We start from the raw sequence: 25,117 nt of genomic DNA, 5'->3' as shown, positions 1-25,117 counted from the left end.
CAGCGAAGTGACATTTCGTCAAAGAGACCTCCACGGGTGACAGTGTGGAGGATGCCATCGTCCAGTTGTGGATTGACAGAGGGCAGTACAATTATATATATATATATAGTTAAAATTGTACATTCACACTGTTCAGAGAAGTAAGTGGGGCTTGGGGCGGGAAAAATGCTAGAAGGGATGACGGCTGACGCTTAAGAACAATAACTATGTGACAGCCAAGGAATGCAAGGGGATGGAGCGAGAATAAGAGGTGCTAAGTGAATGATTGCATCTCCAGCACGTGATCGCTGGTGGTGGCATGGAGAGGCCCTTCATCCAGCAGTGGATTGCCAATGGCTGATGATGTTGATGAAACACACAACAGATGCATGATATTGCATGTGTAATAATACTGGTAGGAACCTCCTGGTTACACCAGCCCACAGGAGATTATTGTGTCCGTCCGTCCATCGTGCAGGGAGGGGCTGGGTGGGGAGGGAGGGGCTGGGTGGGGAGGGGAGGGTGGGGAGCGAGGGGCTGGGTGGGGAGGGTGGGGCTGAGTGGGGAGGGGAGGGTGGAGAGGGGCTGGGTCGGGAGGGTGGGGCTGGGTGGGGTGGGGAGGGTGGGGAGGGGCTGGTTGGGGAGGGTGGGGCTGGGTGGGGGGGTGGGAGGGGTGGGGCTGGGTGGGGAGAGGCTGGTCACCCCTTGGTGCCCTTATAAAACTCAACGTTTAACCTACTCACACCGGCTTGTGCCCACCCTCACAGTCGGGCATATTTGCGGAATACACCACGCCGCCGTTGACCCTGGCAATTGACCGAGCAACCCAACGTTCCTACCAGCTCCCTCCGCAGGAATGTGTCCAGTACTTTTGTCGACTGTAAATGCTGTATGGTGGGGGTGGTTGTGCAGTTGTGAACGCAGCGTAAACCAAATCAAATTATTTCCATCCATGACTCACATCAGTGGCAATTGATATCTGAAACCGGTCGCCCGCTTGCCCGTCTTCTTTACACAACTCGGACTGGCCATCGTGGTGAAGTATGGTCAAACAAACTCCCACCACTAAACATAGCATTGGAGGAGGGGGGTGTGGGGGGGGGGGGACTTCATGTAATCGCGGAGTGCCCAAATAAATTAAATTTGGTTTTGGTTATCATACAGTACGCGCGATGAGCTCACGTGACCCCTGGGACCGTTAGTGGCAGCCACGTTCACCGCGGGGTTCGAGAGGAATGAGATCCCTGGATGAACTCGCGATGCTCCGTGGAATCGCCGATGCGTGGGGAGAGCTCCCGGTGCTGACGCCGGCGCGTGAACCAAGCCTGGCACCGACAGCGGAATCGCGTGCGCGCGCGACGTTGCACGCAACAGCAAAATAAAAGAAACTCAAAGCCGATGATAATTAACAATAATAACAACGCTCCCCCCCTTCGGTGTTGTAATTGCGGCTAAGCCAACCGCGATTTCATTAAGTTCACCGCGGTGTTATTGGTGCCAGGGTCAATGAACGCGGGGCAATCGCATCGCGTCCGAGGCACGGCGATGGGTTCGCAATGGGAACCGCGCCAACAACATCAACTACAACTCCGAGACCAAATTTAGATTTAAAGCTTTCATTCAGACTGTGTCTTCTCGACAGACCTGTTCTTCACCTGAGGACGACTGCTTGCGTTGTGGCCGAAACGTCGTGACGATTGTATTTTATTATGTTTTATTTTTATTACTTTATTATTTCCCTTCTACGTGACTTTACCGAAAGAACCAAGAAGATGAACTCCGAAACCATTTCAATTTCTTCTGGCCCCCTCATTTGTTGGGTCAGAGCTTGCTTTTACGATCGCTCGCCAACGGGCAGCCGGTTTGAAGAGCCGAGGAGACCAGACCTAATTCTGATCTGATGCCCGCAGCAGTTGTCGTTATTTTAGAATGGAACAGCTGTAATGTACGATGTCTAACTCCCGTGGCTGAACACAGCCCGTTTTAAAATTGGAATGCCGTTTCTGTAAACCTATTTGAGGTTTCGTGAACTCGGGTTTTCGTGGCCGCGAAGTGTCTCTGCTTCTTTGCGGGACACTCGTTCCGTTAAATTCGAGCATTTAAACAAAAGCGACGCTGGACGATCAACATTTTATGAACTTTCGTGCGATCACGGGATTTGTCTTCGAGGAATGAACGGGACCAGATAAACATCCAACCTCATGAAATCCTCGGATGGGTCATTCTGCGCTGTATTGCAATTCACTGACACTTGCAAAATGTTGTTTTGATCAGACTCACAGAATATGTATTGGTCAATCAATCACGTCTTTACTTCTATAGCACTATTTCGTGCAAAGGACGCCATGCAAAGTGTTGACCACATCATAGGTTAAGAAGTCACGTTGACCAATGTGCTACCGAGCCTTGAGACATTTCAAGTAGGTTCTGCTCAGAGAGAAAGGCGCAGTCCTGCAATTGCTTGCTCGCACAACTGCTGGTGGAAGAGCATCGATTAGTGGACGCTCGGGTGAGTCCAACTAGAATGTATTTAGGCCTCCTTCAACTAAACAATATACTTTTTGTTTTGACAGGTTAGGCGCACTGAGCTATGCAGCTATCACGAATGATAGTTCAACGAAGTGGCTTATCACGTGGCTATTTATAGCAGCCAATTACTCTAAACGCGTGTTAATTTTAAATGTGGAGGTAAAAACCGGTGGATCCCGTAGAAAAAAACCATGCGACCAGGGGGAGAACATGCACACTCCAAATATACAGGCGTCAGGGTCGGGGTCGAACTCCACAACCTCCTGTATACCAGGCGAGGTAGTTAACATCTTGCCACCGTGGCGAGATGATCAAAAGGGTGTCCTCTGGATTGCAAGTCCAGTATCCTAACCATTATACAACCGCAACATCAGTCTGCTCAGAATGTTTAGCAAAGTATTTTTTGGGGTATCATTTTTGTTATTGGGAGGTACGCAAAGCGCAAGGAGACATGACACACACACAATGTGGACACTCAAACCATTGCAAACATAAGATGCAATCTCACAAAACAAATCCACAATGCAATATTCGCCGTGTTATCGTTATATATATATATAACATTTGTTTTCGTCGCAGAGAGACACGCTCTCACTCAAAGCCCTCTCCCCACACTTTTTTTAGTTTTCTTTTACCGGCAGCACAAATTCGGCTGCTGAATTGTTTTTATTTTTCGCTATCAATTCACGGGACCCTGATTTTAGAAACAGCCGCTCCTACGGAAGGTGAATGGAATATGAAACCTGTCACTTCTTTGCTCTTCCCCCCTCCCGCTACCTAGCCCCCCCCCCCCCCCAATCGGTTCACCAAGGTGTCCCTCCCGCTCGCAGCAGTAACAGTGGAGAGAGCATCTCATAAATGCAAGGTGGCAGGACGAACCGTGTCATGGGAACCACCTGCCCTGCAGCGTGTTCCTCAAGGTGCAATTCACTTTTGATTTACATCACTAGCGCCGCTGCGTAGACCTTTGTCAGCATGTGTCAACATCATGCACGTGGGGCAGTGTCTTACAAGCAGCGGTTTGCAGAGCTGGCCGTTCGGACGACTTCGAAAGAAAATTATATACGGGGAGGGGCTGGCGAATAAAAGCCACGGTCGAGCGCACGTACCAATGTTGTTTCTGTTGCTACATAATGTCTATGTCGTCGTCATGGTGGATAGCCATGGTCAATCCACTGCTGGGTGAAGGCCTCCCCAATCCTCCGCCACCTCTCGCGATGCCGCCAACAAGACAAATCGCCGAGCACCTGCACAATGCACCCTGTACGAAATGTACAAAAAAAAGATCCATGTCTACGTTTCCACGTACGACGTCGCATATCCGACTCGCCGGGGGAATCAGGTATGGGCTGACATACGGAAAGGTCGGACGGTGTGAACGTCTGCGAAAAATTGCAGTTGCGCCACGCGCACATACCGCACCGTGTGTGGGCGCTGAATTGGTCAGGGCGGATATGTGACGGTCGGATATGCGACGTTGCAGCGTATATGCCCAAGCTCTTTTTTGCTAATCCACTGCTGGACGATGGCCTTTCCCAGGGAAGTGTGGGTCATGGGGGCTACTGGACCATGCTCCACCATGCAGGTGAGTAGAGGCGGGGAGCGCAGATTATGGGCACACAGAAATAACGTCCAACTATTGATATTGATGCACAGCACTGTGGTGATAACGCAGCATCCCAGCTGCCTATAACAGTCTGCTGTGGATGGTGGTTTCCAATCCAAGCACTGCTCAGCTTCCAGGAGCTGACAGGCTGGGGAAACATCCTTGGCTGATTGCTTGACATCGGCACGAGAACTCACCCAAATCCGGCTCCATCCAATTACTGCAGTCCCGCTGGTGATACACGGCCTGAACGTTTACAAGTGCGCTTACATTTGGAGCATCGCATGAGAAAGTACAATAAAAAAAACGGTGTCTCTCACATTGCCCATACTGCACACGTGCGCACGCTGGAAACAATTCTAGCCCACAATACAGCTGCCGCTTCTTCTTGGTTCTTTCGGTAAAGTCACGTAGAAGGGAAATAATAAAATAATAAAAATAAAACATAATAAAATAATTCTCACGACGTTTCTGCCACCAACGCAAGCAGCCGTCCTCAGGTGTCGAGGAGGACAGCCTCTGAATTCAGAGGCTGTCTTCCCGACAGACCTGTTCTTTACCTGAGGACGGCTGCTTGCGTTGTGGCCGAAACGTCGTGAGAATTATTTTATTATGTTTTATTTTCATTATTTTATTATTATTTCCTTTCTACGTGACTTTACCGAAAGAACCAAGAAGATGAATCCCTGCAGTCACGAAAGCTTTAAATCGAAATTCAGCAGCCGCTTGTCAATGCACTGCTGGATGACGGCCTCGCTATGCCTTGCCCATCGTTCGCCGAAGAACGGTGGTCGGGACCGATGAAGACGTCGCTCGCCACCAGCGTTTCCGCCGGGGCGCGGATGATTATTTGCGGTAGCACGGCGCAGCAACCGACCGCCGTCACCTCCACGCCTCGAGCACGTGTTGAGAACAACTGTGGGCACTTCCCCACGTTTTCCCAAGAGGGCTGGTATGGTAGAGTAGGCCAACATACCCTTCTGGAGGCCCTGTCTAGAGCTCCCCTTCGTAGTGGAGACCCTTCCGCCAACGACGGTGTGAGCAAGCAGTTTCAGGGCTGCACCTTTGCCAATTGTTGCCCCTTTGGTAATTGACCGACGATGCGTTGAAGTGGCAAGATGAGCACAGGATGTTGTTGTTTTTGTTTGTCCCCATGTTGTAATTGTGACCAAATTGCTGCATTACGTTCAGTGTATTAAGGAGGGAAGAAAAAAAAGCATTAAACTCATCGTTTCAAGTGCTACTCGAGTGACAGTGTAGCAACGAAAAAAAAGCGTTTGTTTGGTACTTTCATTATCACTGAATTCGTTTTAAATGAACAATGCATTTTATAACGACGGATTCCGCATGCTCATTGTTAGCTGGGCACATGCACACACAGGCCAGTCACTGTGACTTATTCAAACTAATTTAGTTTCGGAGCAAACTCCTTACGCACTAAGACTTTGCCTAATTTTCCATTAAATAGGAAACAAAAACTACGTTAGCAAATGGATACAATTTGTTTTAAGACTCTCCTGAAAAACACAGCACTCAATGAAACATATTTTTTTAATTAAAATTGTGCAGAGCTCTTGCCATGTTACGTGAGAACCTCCTACGCTTAGCCTGTGATTTACAAAGCAACTCTCTTTCTCCGGAACTCTCGCAAATCAGTCGTCACCGCGTTCCATTTGTATGTTCGTTATTTTTCATCCCATCGTGGGCTCTTGAATAACATGTACAATCCCTAGACTCAATAACACCGAGGGGCTTTGCTAACTAAAAATAAAAAAATAATGAACGTTAAAAGTCGAGGGGAGTTGTGGTCAAGTGTGGGATATTCCCACCTCATAAAGAAATATCTGGCCCCAATGTGGAAGAGTAGGCCAAATACTCTACAGAGCTACCTATTGTGGACGTTCTTTCACCAACAGTGGCGTGGGCAAGACATTTCAGGCCTGCACCTTTACCTATATGATAATTAAGCTATATTTCCCATTGATCCAATCGAATGTAGAATTTAACCTTTTCACCCCAATTCTTTGAGTTATCGGTACTGTGTTTAGTTTGACAATTTAGCCGTGTCGTGTCCACGCTAAAAAATAAAATACGCAAACGATGTGGCTGCAATTCATATCAGGGGTAAATAATAAGAATACAAAAAGATGTATTGAATTATTTATTCCGCAATTGACAATCCATCAATTCGTTAATAAAGTGTTATGGTGACAATAATTGACATATAAATCTATTTACAATTAATGCACATTGTGTTCTATGCATACGTGTCAACCCATACGGTTTACCCCGTATTCTTGAACAGGGAAATTGAGTTTTCAGGTCCATACAGCTTACCGCCGTTTCAATACGGGCAAAAATGTGTTTCGTCTATTTGTTTGTGTTTCTCCCTTGTGTTGGGACTTTGTAGGATCAACCTTGAGATGTATAATGGGACAGGGTGACCAATAAGGTCTGAATTGGTCTGTAGTAAGATCGGCACTGATAAGGGGTTGACAGGTATGTCTATGCTCCCTTCAGAAATATAGACCAAGTAATCCTAAGCGTGCAAACACAAACAACACAAACTAGAGGAAAATACGAAATTTAACTTCGGATCAACGACCGTGGAAACGTATTGAGGCCAATTTCAATGAATCATTCCACGCCAATAATATTTTTTTTCAACAAAAACTCTGCGGGTGGATGAGTGACTTGAAGAACAAAATGATATAAGCCAGCCCCGCGTAGATTTTGCCTTCAAACCCATAAAGCCGTTCATAATCCAAAGCGGATTCTCAAGCATTGGGGAATTAATGGCCTTGACCACAGCTGCATGCTGTTCACGGCTTCTTCTGTGTTGCCGCTAAAAATCGGAATTCATCGTCTGGTGAACACCGCCGATGTGGTCGTCGTGAAATAAAGGAGTTCGATAATACGATGTTACGCCAAAGGGAAAATATTCCGACGAAGGTAACGCTCAGTTGAAAAGGACGACACTGATGATGGAATGGCAGCCGAAGAACGGAACGTGTCCCAGAGGACACCGAACAAACAAAGACAAAGATCCCCTCTCGTTAAAGCTTTAGAGACTTTTGGGGCAAGTGCAGTTAGCGGGCACCTATTAAGGCCGGCACGGAACACGAGGGGGTGGGTGGCCAACACTACGCCTGGTCGCCTTTTTCTCCCTAGTGGCGATGTTTACACATCGCACCAGGTACTCATTTGAGGCTGAGTCGACCTAGGGGAGGCCCAGAAGCGATTCACATAATCGTCACTGGTGTTGGCCGTGTGCGTGAATCGAACTCGGGTCGCAGGGTTCGTAGCTCAGCGTAGCACTAACCGCTCCTCTAGTGCTCCCCTCAGAGGACACCACCACCACCACCACCGCCGTGGAGAAAGAGTGACTGAGAAGAGATCACGAGACGGACTACGGCACTGCGAGTCAACGCGAGGTGAAGACGAAGTGGGGAGGCCTTGGTCCACCAGGGTATAGAACATGGCTGATGATGACGGGATCCCATTGAGACATTACATTTCTCTTGCATTGAAGGCCTTTCAAGAATAATAGTGAACGATAATCACGTGGAAATATGTAAATAAGCGAGCAAAACTACGCCTTGCATTTGAAATCGGTTTCCGATTTTTTTTTTGCCCTACTTTGAGGTGCCTTGTGTATGTATAAAAAGAAGATTACTCTTACAATGAGAACGCACTTCTATAGCCCGGACTTTCCACACCTTTAATATTTAAACAGCCCCTTTCATTTCTGAAACACATATGCCGACCCAGAAGAAGCGGCTCACGTGGACAACTTTTTACCTTTGTGAAAACTCAGAGCAAAAACGATGTAACGGATATTTATATATAAGCCCTACTAGAATTGGGATTATTTATATGTGCAGCTATAAAGGGTTATCCGAAAAAAAAATCAAGCAGTTAAGAGGACAATGTCAGGACTGCAGTCCCAAAAGTTTACCTTTTCACACACACGCTCAATTATTTAGTCATTGTCTGACTGAATAATCTAACTTTTGTTTGTGTTTTTTTTATGTTCCTTATCACAACTTCATTCAGAGTCTGCCAAAGGAGCCACCGCAGGAGACGCAGTGGCCATTAGGAATTGCCCTAGCGGAGTGTCATGGCCCGACGTGAGAGAATGGTCCGTGGAAGCAGCATTGACAGAGCTACTTGCGAAATCCTTTCACGTGACTTCTGGCCTACACAGTAGGGGGGCGGGGGGCAGCACTTGCCCACGTGGACCTCCTTTCGTGGATTGTTCATCGCGTGCTCGTCCAGTCGACGATCGGAACTGCCCGAGGTGATAGTTTAACTAAATTAAGTGAAAAAGCAAAAACGTAACGTTTGCTGTGCAGCCATTGGTGAAATGAGCTTAAACCACCAACTCTCTACACTTGACAACTCGAACCCAAGATCTAAATGGCAAATGGCTCAGTGTCTCCGAGCCATGACGCGAATTGTCGAAATTCCACTGGGTTGGATTATGTAGAAAGACTTTCACTAATCCACATTGATGAGTGTGGTGAAGTATGGTCAAACAATCCCAATTACTGAAATGGGATAAGGAGACCTTCCAATAGTAGATTGGAAGATAACTGAAAACAATCAAAATGGAACACGTAACAGGCGTTACTGTATATACACAGTGAAATAATAAAACATATTAATGATAATAATGACGAATTCGATCTTGGGAAGCTTAACTATTTAACTCAACTATTTTTTATTTTACCATAGTTATTTTTCATATGGGGCCTGGCCTCAAATGATAGCCCAACGAAGTGGTTTATCACGTGGAAATGTATTGCAGCTAAATCATCCGGAGTAAAATACACGCAACCACGGGGAGAACCTACAATTCCAAATATACAGGTGTCAGGGTCGGGATCGAACCCACAAACTCCCCCATTTAAGGCGAGGGAGATAACATCTCACCGAATTTCGATTTAAAGCTTTCGTGACTGCAGGGATTCATCTTCTTGGTTCTTTCGGTAAAGTCACGTAGAAGGGAAATAATAAAATAATTAACATAAAACATAATAAAATAATTCTCACGACGTTTTGGCCACAACGCAAGCAGCCGTCCTCAGGTGAAGAACAGGTATGTCAGAAAGACAGCGTCTGAATTTCAGACGCGAGAATTATTTTATCATGTTTTATTTTTATTATTTTATTATTTCCCTTCTACGTGACTTTACCGAAAGAACCAAGAAGATCTCACCGAATCCTAAACCTCTTTTTCGGAAGGAGCGTGCCGCTACATTGCGATGTTTGACCACTGATTCCATCAATACGTATTTGGGATTCATGTGGGAGGAAAGTGGAGTGACCGAAGAAAAATCACGGCACTTACGAGGAATTGACACTCAAAGCTCCGTCCAGATAGACTCAACAATCCGTCGCTGTGCTTCCATCTCATGCCACCTCACAGCCGAAATCGTAACCCTCCCAGCTCCTGCTCATCCCAAGCCGTGTCCCATTCAAGCATTGTCAATTCAACATCTGTTATCTATTATCCACGAGGATGTATTTATCCCCCTCCAGGGATGACAACTGAAAGTACAGTCCTGGGGATTTGAGAAAAAAAAGCAAAGGCAATCCTCCCATGCTCCCCACAAATCACACCCTGCTCTGAACACTGAGCCGCCCAGCCACGTATGAGGCCTCCGTATCCTTAGACACGGCTCAGCAAACATGCTTCGCTCTGGCTCAAGCGAGCTGGCTCAAAGAGCCGCGCTCGAACTCGGAGCCAGCCATGCTCATGATGTCTGTGTGCTCAGCCTGAGCCCCATCACGCAAACTCTCCACATTCATTTTTCGATTTAAAGCTTTTGTGACTACAGGGATTCATCTTCTTGGTTCTTTCGGTAAAGTCACGTAGAAGGGAAGTAATAAAATAATAAAAATAAAACATAATAAAATAATTCTCACGACGTTTCGGCCACAACGCAAGCAGCCGTCCTCAGGTGAAGACCAGGTCTGTCGGGAGACAGCATCATGCATCTTCTTGGTTCTTTCGGTAAAGTCACGTAGAAGGGAAGTAATAAAATAATAAAAATAAAACATAATAAAATTATTCTCACGACGTTTCGGCCACAACGCAAGCAGCCGTCCTCAGGTGAAGACCAGGTATGTCGGGAAGACAGCGTGTTTTATTTTTTTATTAATTTATTACTTCCCTTCTACGTGTTTCCACATTCAGAATCGACATGTGTTTTGAGTATTTGGCTGCTTTAAATTGCCACGCGATAAGCCACTTCGTTGGGATATCATTTGTGGCCAGGTCGCTTCTAAGAAAGAGCTGTATATCTCAGTGGGCCTTACCTGGTAAAATCTAAATATGATTTAGTAGTTTTTAAAGACCGGTCCCACCATAGTAATGTAAAATTTTCACCGTCAGAGAGATGAGTAACACTCAACGCACAGTTGAGCACTTGGACACATTTTAGTTTATTTAACTTTTACAAAACGACTTGCACGTTATTATGCTTTAAATTTGGAGGCCTGCATCATAATTTCGAGTTTGTGGAATTGACTTTCTTGGTTCTTTCGGTAAAGTCACGTAGAAGGGAAATAATAAAAATAAAACATAGTGAAAACATTTTTATTTTGTTATGGTTTATTTTTATTATTTTATTATTTCCCTTCTACGTGACTTTACCGAAAGAACCAAGAAAATGAATCCCTGCAGTCACGAAAGCTTGAAATCGAAATTTGTGGGATTGGTTATTTTGTTCCACTCCCCGATTCCCATGATAACGATTTTAAGCAAATGCGTCTGCGCACAGGTGAATATTAATCAGTCGATGTGAGTCGCTGCTCCGGGGAGGGAGATATGTTTATTTAATGCATCTTCTCCAAACCAAACAAAAGCCGGGTCAATGAAATAAACATTTTGAGATCATGGCTTATACAGCCAGAATATCAATCAAGCCGCATCATGATAATCAACAAAACAAAACCGTTAGTTCCATCGTTGCAATACCTGCTTAATGCGATGAAATAAAAATGTGTTAACATACGCCGTTACAGTTTTTTTCCCTGCTTAACAACACAATGGAATGTTAATAAAAGCCGTGTCGCTGAGTGATGGTCAGCACACTGGACTTGCAATGCAGAGGTCGCCTGTTCAATCTCACGATGTGGCAGCGCAGAACCAGAGTCTTCATTTAGACTGCAGAAGGAATCTGATGAGCTATTAAGCTCTTTTTTTTAATCACGGATGTCCAGCAGGGACGGGGTCAGGATTTTACAATAACAAACATTAGGAAAACACGATTATAGTACTAAGTATCGCAAAGGTAAGCAATTTACTCATGAAATATATACAAACAAAACGAAACTATATTTTTTATTTGACCAGGTAAATATCACTATCAGATAATTTTTGAGAAGCGACCTGGCCACTAATGATAGCTCAACGAAGTGGCTTTTCACGTGGGAATTCATAGCAAACAATCTAAACGCAGTTGAAGCAATGGAGTAAGTTTCATAAATTACCACCTCCCCCCCCTAGCCTCTGTGAACCCAGCAGCATGAATGGGTACAGCACAGTTGATCGGCAGGTGGCGTTTGGTGGGGTGAAGCGTGGGTAATCCCGCTTCTTCCAAAATGTGCGTGCCAAGTGTGGAAGAAGGAGTCCAAAAAGTGTTTTCTCAAGAGCCCCCGTCGAGTGGAAAAGGCCCCATCAGCAAGGCAGGGGCGTGAGAGAGCTATTGCAGGGCTAATGCTTTGCCTTAAATTTAAATTGTTATCGACCCCTTTGCTCACAAAAGCAAGGGTTCTCGCGGTTTGCATTGAAGCAAATTCTACCTTGAAATTAAAATACACATTTGCAAGGGTATTAGCATGTCCGCTTCCACGCTTTAATACCTAGTGTTCTAAGAATCGACGAATAATTTGTCCGCAGCAATTCATCATTCACAAATGTGTGTTCATGATTCATAAACCAAACAATATATACACAGCGTAAATGTCATAAATAAATTGCATACATTTTACATAAATAGTAATGTTCACATCATTGCACCGTATATGTGTGTAGTATATTGTATATAAAGCTAAGAGTGAGAGGCATGCGAGATTTTTTCGGGAACATTCTTAACGAACCACACCCTCCGTATGTACTACGCTCATCATTGTCGACATAAACCACGGCCAATCATCCACTGCTGGATGAAGGGCTACCCATGCCGTCACCATGCATCTCTCTCGTACTCTCTCTCACTCTCCTTCGTGTGCTTCCTCTGGCTACCATCCCATCACCAGTCACGTCCCTTCGAGCGACGTCTCCAGGCGCCAAGCCCAGCAGCCAGTAAGGCTGCTTGACTTGGGGCCGGGAGACGCGAGAGCCTACTTGTTAAACTAGCCAATACGGTGTCACTCATTTGTGTTTTTTTTCATCCGTTTGTTCCTCTCTCTCGCTCTCTGTCACTCGGTCCAAAAAAAGTCGAGCTTTTCGGCGCATTTCTTTGCCTTTTTGTCCATGATTTGTCCCACTTTGTCAGTGTCAATATTTCTGATCCTTGTCATGTGCACCGAACGTTCCGTTTGCCGAATTTCGTAATTAAATGCCGTTTTACAAAAGCACTCTCCATCCTTCTCCCCTTGGCCACTTTATTTCATTATTTTGATTTCAATGCACGCTCAATAATTGCCCGAGGTGTACACACTCCTGCTGCGTTTTCCAGTTGTGTCCCTCCAACAATTAATTTTACTTATTCAGAACATTTGTTGTCATAAACAATTGCCCAAATTATTCTGGAACCCAACTTTTCTGCCCTGTGTTAACATCTTCAGTACATTTCCATCTTACATTTTCATTGGTCGTTGCAATTTTTGTGTCAGCAGCACATCTGATATGGCTAACCCTGTCTTCTCTTACGCGATGTTTTTATTTATCAAATCAAACATTTCAGAAAACATTTAACGGAATTCCTCTAATAGCTTTGGTGTTGACATATCTCATTGTAGAACTTTATGTTGATACTTTCTGCAATCGCAGGCTAACTGTTCGATTCTTCTGAGTAGTAGTGAACATTTCTACGTATTATAATGTTTTGTTTTACTCAATAATTGGTTCGTGACAGATTTGATACATGTATCAGTTTACATGGAATCAACTAAATTAAATACATGATCTACAAAAGGCAGGCATCATAGTATCGGAAAATCATTTGTCTTTCCTTGAATCTCATTGACAGTAAGTATTAGGTCGATCATCGAAAAACCTTTTTCAAATTGATCTTACTTTTACGGTTGTTTGGCCCATAAATTTTCCATTATGCCCAAAGCTCTGTTGTCAACACTTCGCATGTGCGCATATAACCAAAATCTCAGCACATTTGTCAATATCCGTGGCCGAAAAGAGAACAAAATATACAATTGGCAATGTTTTTGGGCAACGGCGCTTCTTCATAATAGCTCATCAAGAAGGGCATTGTCCACAAGATCGCCTGTTTTAAATGTTCCCTTTTAAGGCCAGCCACAGTGTTATTGATGGATGTGGCGATATTTTTTTGTTTTTGTTATCTGTGCATGTGCACCCGCTGTCAACGCAGCATCACCCACATTATTTGTGTGCGTATTGCATCGGTGTGATCAGAGACGAATGGTCACGAATTGTTTCAGATACAAATGACTCCCTTTATTTAAAACGTTAGAATGCAACGGAGGCATCACTCCACGATTGAGTTTTTTTTTATTGCTGTGCTCCTAAAAGGTTTCGCCGATTTCATCTTGGCAGCTGATGTCGACAGTGATTCCATCTGGCCGAGGAGCTTTCCCCTTTTCCAGACTGCATAGGGTTTCCTAATTAAAGGGGTGCAATTACTTGTTTTCAATAAAATAGTGCTGATATATGTATTTCTTTATAGGTTGACAAAATGCTAGATGTAATTTAAATACGAACCATAATTTCAGATTATTCTTTGGGTCACGTAGATAGGTTTAAATGAGTAAGATGTTTATTTTTTTTAGTCAAGATAATAATAAGTTGTTAAGAATTGCTACATTTTTAGACCTCATGTGTATGTACAACAACGCTGCTGTGGTTTAACGAGTAGCACCGTGCACTTACAATGCAGCTGTCGTCAGTGTGATCTCTCGGCATGGCAGTTGAAGCGAGTTTCTTAAATCCTCCTCCCCACCTGTGTATACCCAGTACAAGTAGCCACGCCACAGTCGGCCGATCAGTCAATCAGCAAGTGGCGTGCAGTGGGGTGAATTGCGGGGACTCCCACCTCTTCGCAAACGTTTCATCCAGCAGGCAGAATAAGGCCCCAATCGCAGTTCGTCGATCGGTCAGTCGACTGACTGTTGCGGGGTAACGCGTGGGTAACCCGACCTCTTTCGAGGCATCTGACGAGCATGGTAGAGGAGGCTCAATGCCGTTCTACAGAAGGGCGCTCTAGAGCTCTCTCAAGTAGAGGTTCTTCCGCCAGCAGTGGCCTGAGCGAGCAATTGCAGGGCCGCCCCCCTTTGCCACCACCTTCAGAGCCAGTGCCGTGCTGTTTGGTATCGCCATCACGCGTGCAGCGTGTTCCATTCGCGAGCTGAAAAATGCAGCTTCAGTCTAAGCGTGGCACTCACCAGGTTTTGATTAAAGTTGTTGACTTATCGATTGCTTGCCTGGGACGCAAAGGCAGAGCCTGATTTCTCACTCGATATATTCCAGGCCGGCTTGGACCAGGGACCATCTTGCGCAAGGCACTGCCACTGCCGGCTGCAGTTAAGCCCCGTGCACAACATGTATCTATGTTGAACTTCTTTCGCACCGTACGTAGCCAACTGTGCTAATCGGAGGTGTGGGGGGGTGAGGACAATATCGGAGGTGCGAGTTAGTGCAGCAAGGATGCCGGGAGTTTAGTAAAAGAAAGCTCCGCTCAGGCAATTTAATCTTCTTCCACGAGCTCTCTCTCGCACAGCCCATCACCCTATCCGCTGCATCAGCAGCGCTACCCATTTTTTTTTATTAACGATGTAATGCATTAATTAACACTGAGCATTTATTACTCAAGCTGCTTCTGGTGGGGCTAAAATTACAGTGTGTGCACATTACGGCGCGGCAAACATATGGATTTACCGCTATTTAAGTGGCGGTTGTGAAAGATTAAAAGGTCCATCAGCCTCACAGAACAGATGACGGACGCTGGCAGTCACATGCTGGAAGAATTATAATTTTTTCCCCTACCCCTGGGAGATGATGCTTTGGCTTTTATCACCGTGACTTGTGTAATTGCAGGTACGAGATTTGTCATTAATTGGGATGGAATTCCCACAGATGTCGAAGTAAATGCATTGTAGCTCTGACAGAATCCAGGCCAGCGAATGAGAGTGGTGATTATCTTGCAGCTGAAAAGGCTCTGCCCAAAAGCACCAATTAGCATAAATCAGGAGCTGTGTGTCACTGTGAAAATGACACATTAGTACACCTTAAAAAAACGCACACACACAAAAGCAAAAGAAACATCACGGCATACCAATTATGCTGCTTTAAATTCGCACGAATTATTGAATGCTCGGTTAATATGGGGCTTTGTTGAGCTGGATTAGATATTTTTCCGCACCGATAAATTGGCCACCTCGACGATGCAACCTCACGCAAGCAGCCTCAGCTTACACTGCGCTCACCTGTGTTCGGAATGAACGTGGTTGTTTTTTTTTTTATTAAATCCTTTATATTAAGTTCGCTTGCTTGCTTGCTTGCGTGCTTGCTTGCTTGCGTGCTTGCTTGCTTGCTTACGACCGTGCAAATCTTTCGGTCGTTTTTTAACCCACTTCCCGTGATCCAATCGAGCTGACATTTTCCACACAGACTCGTTGTGCGAGACAATTAATGTTCGTGAAAAAAATTCCCAAAATGTTACACTTTTTAGGCAAAAAATTTGTATTTTACATATATTCAAATTGAACTCATTCATGGCTTTGGCTGAACGTCACAGTGTAAGAGCCCAGAGCGTAACCCCTCCACAGGCCGTGGCGGAGTAGCGCAGTTGGGAGCGCCCTCGCTTCCTATGGCAAAGGTCGCGGGATCGATCCCCACGTCCTCCACAGGCGAATATATTTTTAAATCCTTTATATTAAGTTCGCTGCCACGCATATAAAGGATTTATAGTGAAAAACTTTGTTTTTACGGGTTATACTTATTGTAGGTTTAGCTTGCGTGACGCTGCGTCGGTGGCAGTGGCGCTTGGGTGCAAGTCACAAAATCGGTGATTGTTCAAGGTACCACGACGCTGGGTTGTTACTATTTTATTTTTTTATTTTTATTAATTTTAATTTCATTTTTTTTACCTACGTGACTTTACCGAAATAACTAAGAGTTTGAATCCTTGCAGTCACGAAAGTTTCAAATCTAGAATTGTTACTAATATCATACAAATCTAAGTTTTTTATTCCCTCTAGGGCAGGTGTTTGTTGAAGAATATGTTCAAGTTTCTTTGCAGGTTGGTTTTGTGGTGGTGGTGGGTGGGGGGGCTTATGGCGGGTGGATGAGAGGGGGTTTAAAGTGGGGCGCTTAGGTTGGTAAGGGGATATCTATGACCTATTGCTCTTTTGAACCCTGTACATTAAGCCAGCTGGGGCCAGACACTAAAGACCCCCGAACTAATGTTCATGAGATATGAGCCAATTGTGTCGCGGATTCATGGCTAAATTAAACACGGAGAGCGTGCGATCCATCCTCGACACTGCCTTATTGAGTGCCCTTCAAGTGTTGGGGGGGGGGGAGGCTCACCTTCTTAGGATATCGCATCTACGCGGAGAGCGACGTCAATTTCGACGTGGAAAAAAAATCCAACTCCTCTCGGGGACCGTGAAGAGAATGCAATTAGCAGACGCTTTCACATTTAACTTTTTTTTCGAATATAAAAACACGTGACGCGCTCGGTTTTTTGTAGGGAAAATCGCGCCTGGCAGTCACCGAGTAGCAACCGCAGACACCCGCCGGAAAGCTGCCAGCCGACAAGCCGACGCCAACAATTGCTCTACAGTTCCCGAGATGTTGTCAGCCAACTGGCGATCGTTTATTGGGAGGGAACCCAGACAAAAACCAATGCGTGCGAGGGGGCAACACTCGATCCCACACAGAGGGTGCAGACAATGGTCAGTGCGCACCTTGCTGTACCGCATTTTGTTTGCAAGTCAGGGTAGCGATCTCGATGCCACTAGGAAGGGAGTTTCGCAACGCGTTTTGTAATTTGACCGATCCACGGACCCGCGGCATGTAGGAGCGCGTGGATTTGATCCCGAACCTGACGCCTTTGTGCCTTCCTGCTTTCAAATGTTGTAACGTGACCATCCCTGTAGTGTCGGTAGAGGGTTGGGGGGCACGAGGGGAGGGGGGCTGCTGAGTCCTTGTCTCCCCCCCCCCCACCTGCTAGAGGCTTCAAGTCAACTAAAAAATGTCAATACGGATATTTAACACCAGCGCGTCGCCACCTTTCATGAAAGTTTGGCCACTTTGACAAACGGCCACAAGCACGCATGGCGTCGTGTACAAGGCCGGTGAGAGCAGAATGCGCGCTGAACAAAAATTAGATGATGTTTTTCAACTTTTGTTGAACTTTTTTTTTTGTTCACATTGACTGTGTCATGCCCACCACCTCCCACCCCTCCCCCTTTGAACGAGGTCACTTTGGTCAGGGCTGAGTTTCTCGTGGTGTTCGCAATGTTTAGCTGCTCAGCGTCCATCTATACGGCAATGTGACTGTGATTACAGCGGTGTCAAAATTTGCACCGCTCGCAATTATCTTGTTATTATGATGATCAAGCTTGTTTACCCAGGAAAGCATCGCCGAGTCCCAAGACTAATTTTTCAGAAGGGCCTTGCCAAGTTTTCACAGCAGGAAACGGTGTTTTGTTTTGTTTTACGTGTAAATTCCATACTAGTAATTTGCAGGTAATATTTTTTCAACATTGCCATTTTTGGCCAACACCAATTACGTTGTGTGTGTGTTTTTTCAAGCGACGGGAAGAAACCAGAGAACCCAGACGACACCGAAGCAGAACAAGGGAGAGAACATGCAAACTCCACGCAGGAAGGCACCCGAGTTTGATGTCGAACCCAGGTTCTTCTTTCTGCGAGGCACAAGCGCTACCACCGCACCACCCTGCTGCCCAATCTTCAAATTGTCACAATTTAGGGCTGTGATACGATTCAGGAAGAGTTTAATTTTTTTAACAGTTCAATATTGTTTTTAGAAATGGTTTAATCTCATTCATATACCCTTGATTAGATTGAGAAATATATAATACTAGCATCGATATATGTGAATGGAGAAGACAGATTCTAACGATCGTGAGATACAATGTTCATTGTGTGAGATACATGGCTAGCTCTCTATATTATATGAATTATCCAAGAGGTACAGACACTCATGACTGAGTGGATGACTGCGAGACGTTCTGGTTATGTTCTGGGATGTTTACAGAGCTGACGTTTGACCAAATAGCGACGAGTCCACGCTCACACAGCAACTTAAAAATCGGAAAACTTGAAAATAAAAAAAACATATTTTGGGGATAAACGTTTAAAGTTTTGCCTGTCAACCGAGCTCTGTGAAATATTATATCTGGTTGTTTGGAAGGATCTTGAATCCAAACATAAAACCAGTATTCGATAAGCAATTTGGGCGTTTTTTGTGTGGTGATGCTCAAGTCAATAGGCAGTGCATGAAGCCTATGAATATTTCATGGGCCCAGACCAGATCTTTTGCTGATCTGTACTAAATTATCTAACGTAACTTTAGTTGTTCCAATATCTGTAAGTGTCCAAAAGCGTTGAATTATGTAATGACAAATTTCCATGAGTGGGTTGTCATATAATTCACTCTTATCAGTCATGTGAATAATCATTACGACTAATGTTCTGCTGCCTTAGTTGTCACCAATTTCTTCTATGGCCGATGGACGATACCTCTTCAATGGCAGTGAAGGTGCAGCCCTGTAACTGCTCGCTCAAGCCACTGCTGGTAGAAGGGCCTCCACTATGGGGACCTCCGGACACGGTGGCGAGATGATAACTATCTCGCCCGGTATGTAGGAGGGCGTGGGTGCGATCCCGAACCTGATGCCTGCTGTATATGTGGAGTTTGCGTGTCTTTCTCCCCGTGGTCGCGTGGAATTTTCTGCAGGTCCCCTGGTTTTTTTCCTCCACATTTAGAATCAACACCACGCGTTCAAAGTATTTGGCTGCTAAACATTTCCACGTGATAAGCCACTTCGTTGAGCTATCATTTGTGGCCAGGTCGCTTTCTGAAAAATTGCTACATAGCTCAGTGGCGCCTTACTCGATAAAATAAAAATTTAACAAAAATGTTAGTTTGTGTAAAGGGTATTTCGCCTGCTCTTCCCCGTTGATTAGAAGTCTTGGAAGAGGTTGGAGTACCCCCACTTTATCCCACCGCATGCGACGTGCTGCTCGACTAACTGTGCTATCGCTGTGTTGTTCTGCTGGATGGAAACTTGCACCATCGTTTCGACTGCCGTGCCGGGATATTGAACCGGCGAACTCTGGATCGCAATTGCAATGCGCTCCACCGTTGCGAGAAAAGCGTGCGTTTTTATGTTTTGGGGCGATATTTTGCGGGCTGAAAAATGTCAGCACATTTCTTTCGCGTGTTTATAATATTTGACGTTCTTAAAAAGGGAAAAAAAAACTACGGTTGGCATACCATTTATTGACGTTCCGAATCACTTGCATATCGTGTGATGCACATTCATGATGAAACCCGGGATGTCGGGCTATGTATAATAAAACGACGATGGTTGTATTCCCGTTTAATTGAAATTTAAGCTAGTTCCAAAATGTGATGGCCTCTTTGCCTAATTGTAACCGTCATTTGTAAAATTGTTTCGACATAATTAAGGCTGCTATTTTCCGAAATTGTAATGAACAGAATAAGCGAGTGAGTATGCAGATGGCCCGATCATTAACCAGATATGTGACTGCGAGTGATAGGCGCGCAACAAATCGCATTCAAACACGAGTGCTTGTGCCCCGCATACAGAACGAAGACAACTGCACTGGAAGAGATGATTATACAAACCCTGTACTTAAACTTGAACTTAAACAACGTCTCATCATCAGTCATGGTCAATCTACTGCTGGATGAAGGCTTGCCCAAGATGCTGGAACCTCTCACGATCCTGCGGCGTTATGATCCACCAAGCGAACGACCAGCGCGGAAAAACAACGTTCAACAAAACACCCATATGCGTGCGAGCGTTAAATATGGTCTTGTACACGCACAAAAATATCAATTAGATTTTCATAACTCACACGAAACTAAAATAATAACACAAAGAAACTCCCGGCAACGCAAGTCAGAAGACATCGTCATGACTGCAGACGGATTTAATAATAGCAAAATATAAATATGGGAGTCTATATCCAGTGAGTTTTTGTCTTATGACTATCATCGTTATCGTTGCTGCTTTTTTTTTTATTCCCGATTACCATCCGAGCACCGAAATAAAATTGATATTAGTTTTAAAAAAAAAATCCGAAAAGCCATTGCCTCACGTTCCTCGAGACGGAAGAGCTCACGCAATGCGAGTTGCCGTGCACGGAAGGTCACGCGCAACCTCCGCTTTGGGAAGCACACACGGACGAGTAAACGGCTAATGAGATGTTTATAAATAGTGCCGTTTGATTAATGACACTCATTATTGGACGAGGCTCCGTATGACTGTGTGTGCTCTTTATTGCCGCGATACGGATCCCCTCCGCTGTCGAGATGCATTCGGATACAGATCAGTGAAACGTCAAGTTTCGTTTGTTACGTGGAATGAATCATTGCACTGTGTATATAGTGTATTCAACCCAACTTTTTTTTTTCACGAAAGTTGACAACCCAACTGTTTCTGGGCTGAGCATCTCTACCGTTCTTCCAGTAACAAAGCAATGCAGTTTTAGCCAACCCAAATGAAAGATTAATTGTTAAAATGTAAGATTTGTCTACTTCGGTTAACCTATGTTTGACGCCGAAGATTAGGTCGTGTATTTTTTTTATTAGAATTAATAGATCACGAAAAACACCAAAGATAAACATTGATTTCAGATAACATAAAGGTGCAGCCGTGCAATTGCTTGTTCGCGTCACTACCAGTGAACAGGACCTCCGCTTGATCGAGCTCTAGAAAGCCTCTCGGGCATTTTGGTCTACTCTTGCATACTGGCCAGAGGCCTTCAAACAGGTAGGAGTACACACACTTTAACCATCACACGTGACCCACCGATCGACTCACTGTACCATCTCCATGTTTACTCGCTGGGTAGATAGAGGCGGGCAGATTTAAGAAATTCTAGATTTGAAGCTTTCGTGACTGCAAGGATACACATTTTGGGGTTTTTTTCGGTAAAGTCACGTAGGTAAAAAATTTAAACAAAAATTAATAAAAGTAAAATAAAAATTACGACGTTTCGGAGGCAACACAAGCTTCCGTCTTCAGGTGGAACCGTCACAGCAAAATTGCTGTTTCAAGTAAGATACGGCTATCATGCTGTGACGGTTCCACCTGATGACGGAAGCTTGTGTTGCCTCCGAAACGTCGTGATTTTTATTTTACTTTTATTAATTTTAGCTTTAATATTTTACCTACGTGACTTTACCGAAAAAACCCAAGAAACTTTGCCGTCGTTTCAGCTGTCGCTCCGGGAGATCGAACCTGGATCGCAATTCGAGCGAACTCACCAATAAACTTCAGCAACATCCTGCAAGCGAAAACCTACCGTAGAGCGGCTAGAATTAGTGTAAGCCACTCCCAATCATATTTCATATACGTGAAAACAATATTCTCCATCTTGAATGCACCGCGTGGTTGCTATAAGCAGCATATATCATTTTAAATTATTTTGAGGATGCATGGGCTTTTCATGGCCAACTTGAGTTCCCAGTAAATATTAAGAATTCACTATTTTTGCTTGCTCCTAATGGGAATTTTCCCTTCCGCAGATATTGCACAGTGGCCCGATTTATACCAGTGTTGGGTTCTATGGAAGTGCTTACCCGGCAGCGATTTAGAATGGCTTCTCTGGACGATGGGGCTGGGTGGCTCAAGGCTCAGAGACACCGAGCAGGCACCACGGATTTCATGGGTTAAAATCTGGGTTTGAGCCACCCGTGAAGAAATACGTTTCTTCGTGTGTCGTGAGTTGATTTTCTCAGTGTGGTCACCAAATAACTTGAGGAAGAAGACAATAACATTCCCATCAAATAAAAACAGTTTTTTCACTTGTTTTTTTTTGCAACCATTTCAGCTCAAGAAATGTGAATGTGACGCGTATCTCTCGCAGGGCGCAAAGCAAAGTGCAGCGCGCTTAACTGTTGATTAAACAAAACAAATGGAGCTCAACGCATTCGTCAATATTAAGACTTCCCCAAAAGGAAAACAAATCATGCAATAGGTGAAGTTCTTCCAGCAGCAGGGCATGAGCAAGAAATTGCAGGGTTGCACCTTAACCTTTTTGCATCTTCCCAATGGGGAAATAATATAGTCAGGGATACATACCAGTGAGTTTGAGGCCTTGGAAGGAGTCTTGGACACTACATTTTCTAGAAATCTAAAGAAAACTACCCGTGTTACGCACTGCTGATGGATGATACAGTACATGGGTCCTATTGGGTTAGATCCAATGTAGGAAATTTCACATCACTACTCTGCACAGCCAAATTAAAACCTACGCGATTTCAGCCGCGCTAATTAGTACCACTGGTGGGTAATGGATGAATTTGCATGGGTGCGATGAAGGGATTCTTTTTTTTGGTGTGGGACCTTGTTTGCAAGTTATGAATATTTCACAAAGGCATTACAGCAAAGCTTCAAATTACCTTTTAATTAAGATTATTCCTGAATGAAATATGCATTTTAATTAAGTAACTAAAATTAAAGCATTTTACAATGGACGGAAAAAAACAGACACACCAAGATACATTGGAACTCGTTCATGCCTCACATTTTCAAAGTTTATTACTGGGCCTAACACGAGTTTAGTGGCCACGTTCCATGCAACTACAAAAGAGATCTTGAGTTTTACAACTTTTTGCACTGTCAGCCCACGAGCTCAAGAGGGTTGATCTGTTACTACTTGGGATGGTGAATGCCACCAGTGCCAATTCAACTCGACAATTGTTTTTATTTTACCAGGTGAGGCCCCACTGAGCTCCATAGCTATGTTTCAGATGCGACCCTGGCTATCACAAATGATAGCTCAACAAAATGGACGATCATCACGTGGAAGTTTAAAGCAGCCAAATATTCTGGAACGCGTGATGTTGAATCTATATGTGGAGGGGAAACCCGCAGGAGCTGGAGAAAAATCCACGCGACCACAAATATGCAGGTGTCAGGGTCGGGATCGGACCCACAACTACCTGCATAGCAAGCGAGGTAGTTAACATCTCGCCACCACGATGGGGAGTATCAACATTTGCCAGTGTCCACCATAGGCAGGTACCCACAGAGAAGATGAGAATCACAGAGAGACCACTTCTAATACTTTAGGAAAATAGTGTAATTTGGCAATATACGTAGTAAACAGCAGCAATGTTCAACCTCTGGTTAATCAAGTTCTGGATGAAGGCCTTGTTTGACCAAACGTTACCACGCTGGTCAAAGTGAGTTGGTAAAGGAGAGACCAGGACCACATGAAATATAATTTGCCACGGTTTTCATCCACGGCAGACAGCTGCCTCACAGAGATACAAATATACAGATAACTTAACATAACTTAACATATACAGATAACAACATAACTTAACATATACATATAACATAACTTAACATATACAGATAACTTAACATAACTTAACATATACAGATAACTTAAGTTAACATATACAGATAACTTAACATAACTTAACATATACAGATAACTTAACTTAACATATACAGATAACTTAATATAACTTAACATATACAGATAACTTAACTTAACATATACAGATAACTTAAGTTAACATATACAGATAACTTAACTTAACAACCATCGTTCGCCACTAAGTGGCGGTGACGTCACCACGAAGCTTGTGCAAAATGTATACACACAGATAGATACCAAAATAGATGCATACAGAGATATGTACAGAGATACACACAGATACATATAGAGATACATACAGAAATACATACAGATGCATATATAGATTTACAGAGAAACAGCATTGTGTATAATGTGTGTACTGTGTCTCGTGAGGTTTTGCTTTGTGCGCTTTTTTTGGAATGCATCTACTACTACCACATAGAGCGAGTGAAACGTGTACAGGGACTCTTCTACTTACGAACAAGTTAGGTTCCAGTGGTATATTCGTAAGTCGATTTGTTCGTAAGTATAAATTTACTCCTGTCGACTCCAAACATGTTGTACGGCATGTACACTAAACACAAGAAATGGATTTAAAAGTTCTATCATCTCCCGTAGATGTAGATGCCACCGGTTCTTCATGTGCTGCAGATATAGATGCCACCACCGGCATCTATCGCGTAAGCGGTTGCACTTACGATCCTCGGTTCGAATGGGCAACTGGACGCACGGACAGGTTTGTTCGAATCTCTAAAAGTTCATAAGCAGAGGAGTCCCTGTCTGCTGCTTTGAGGTTTTCAACAAAATATGGAAGTATTTATCAACTGTATCATCCAAAACAACGAGAACTATGAGTAATCGTCTGTTTTGTGAAATAGAATTATTGTGGATCGAGTATTGTTTTATTCATATCATATTTCGTGACAAAATATTTATAAGATAACAAAAAAGCACAGCAATTACATTTCTTATTAAAAAGCCATTACCCATTAAATCAGTGTTTATTTTGAAACTGCCAGTAATGTACTTTATAATCATTATAGCTTGTCAAGTTGCATTGATCATGGGACTCGGGGAAAGCTGACGTTGAGTGATCCGCAGTTGGAAAACTGAAGTAATTGTGAAATACAATTACATGAACAGAATTTGATTTCGCAACAATTGTCGTATCGTGAAAATTTACATCACACCGCACGGCG

The sequence above is a fragment of the Lampetra planeri genome, chromosome 40 (genome assembly GCF_965212315.1).
Source record: "Lampetra planeri chromosome 40, kcLamPlan1.2.h2, whole genome shotgun sequence".
In the NCBI taxonomy this organism is placed as follows: domain Eukaryota; kingdom Metazoa; phylum Chordata; class Hyperoartia; order Petromyzontiformes; family Petromyzontidae; genus Lampetra; species Lampetra planeri.
Note: the sequence above shows the minus strand (reverse complement) of the source record.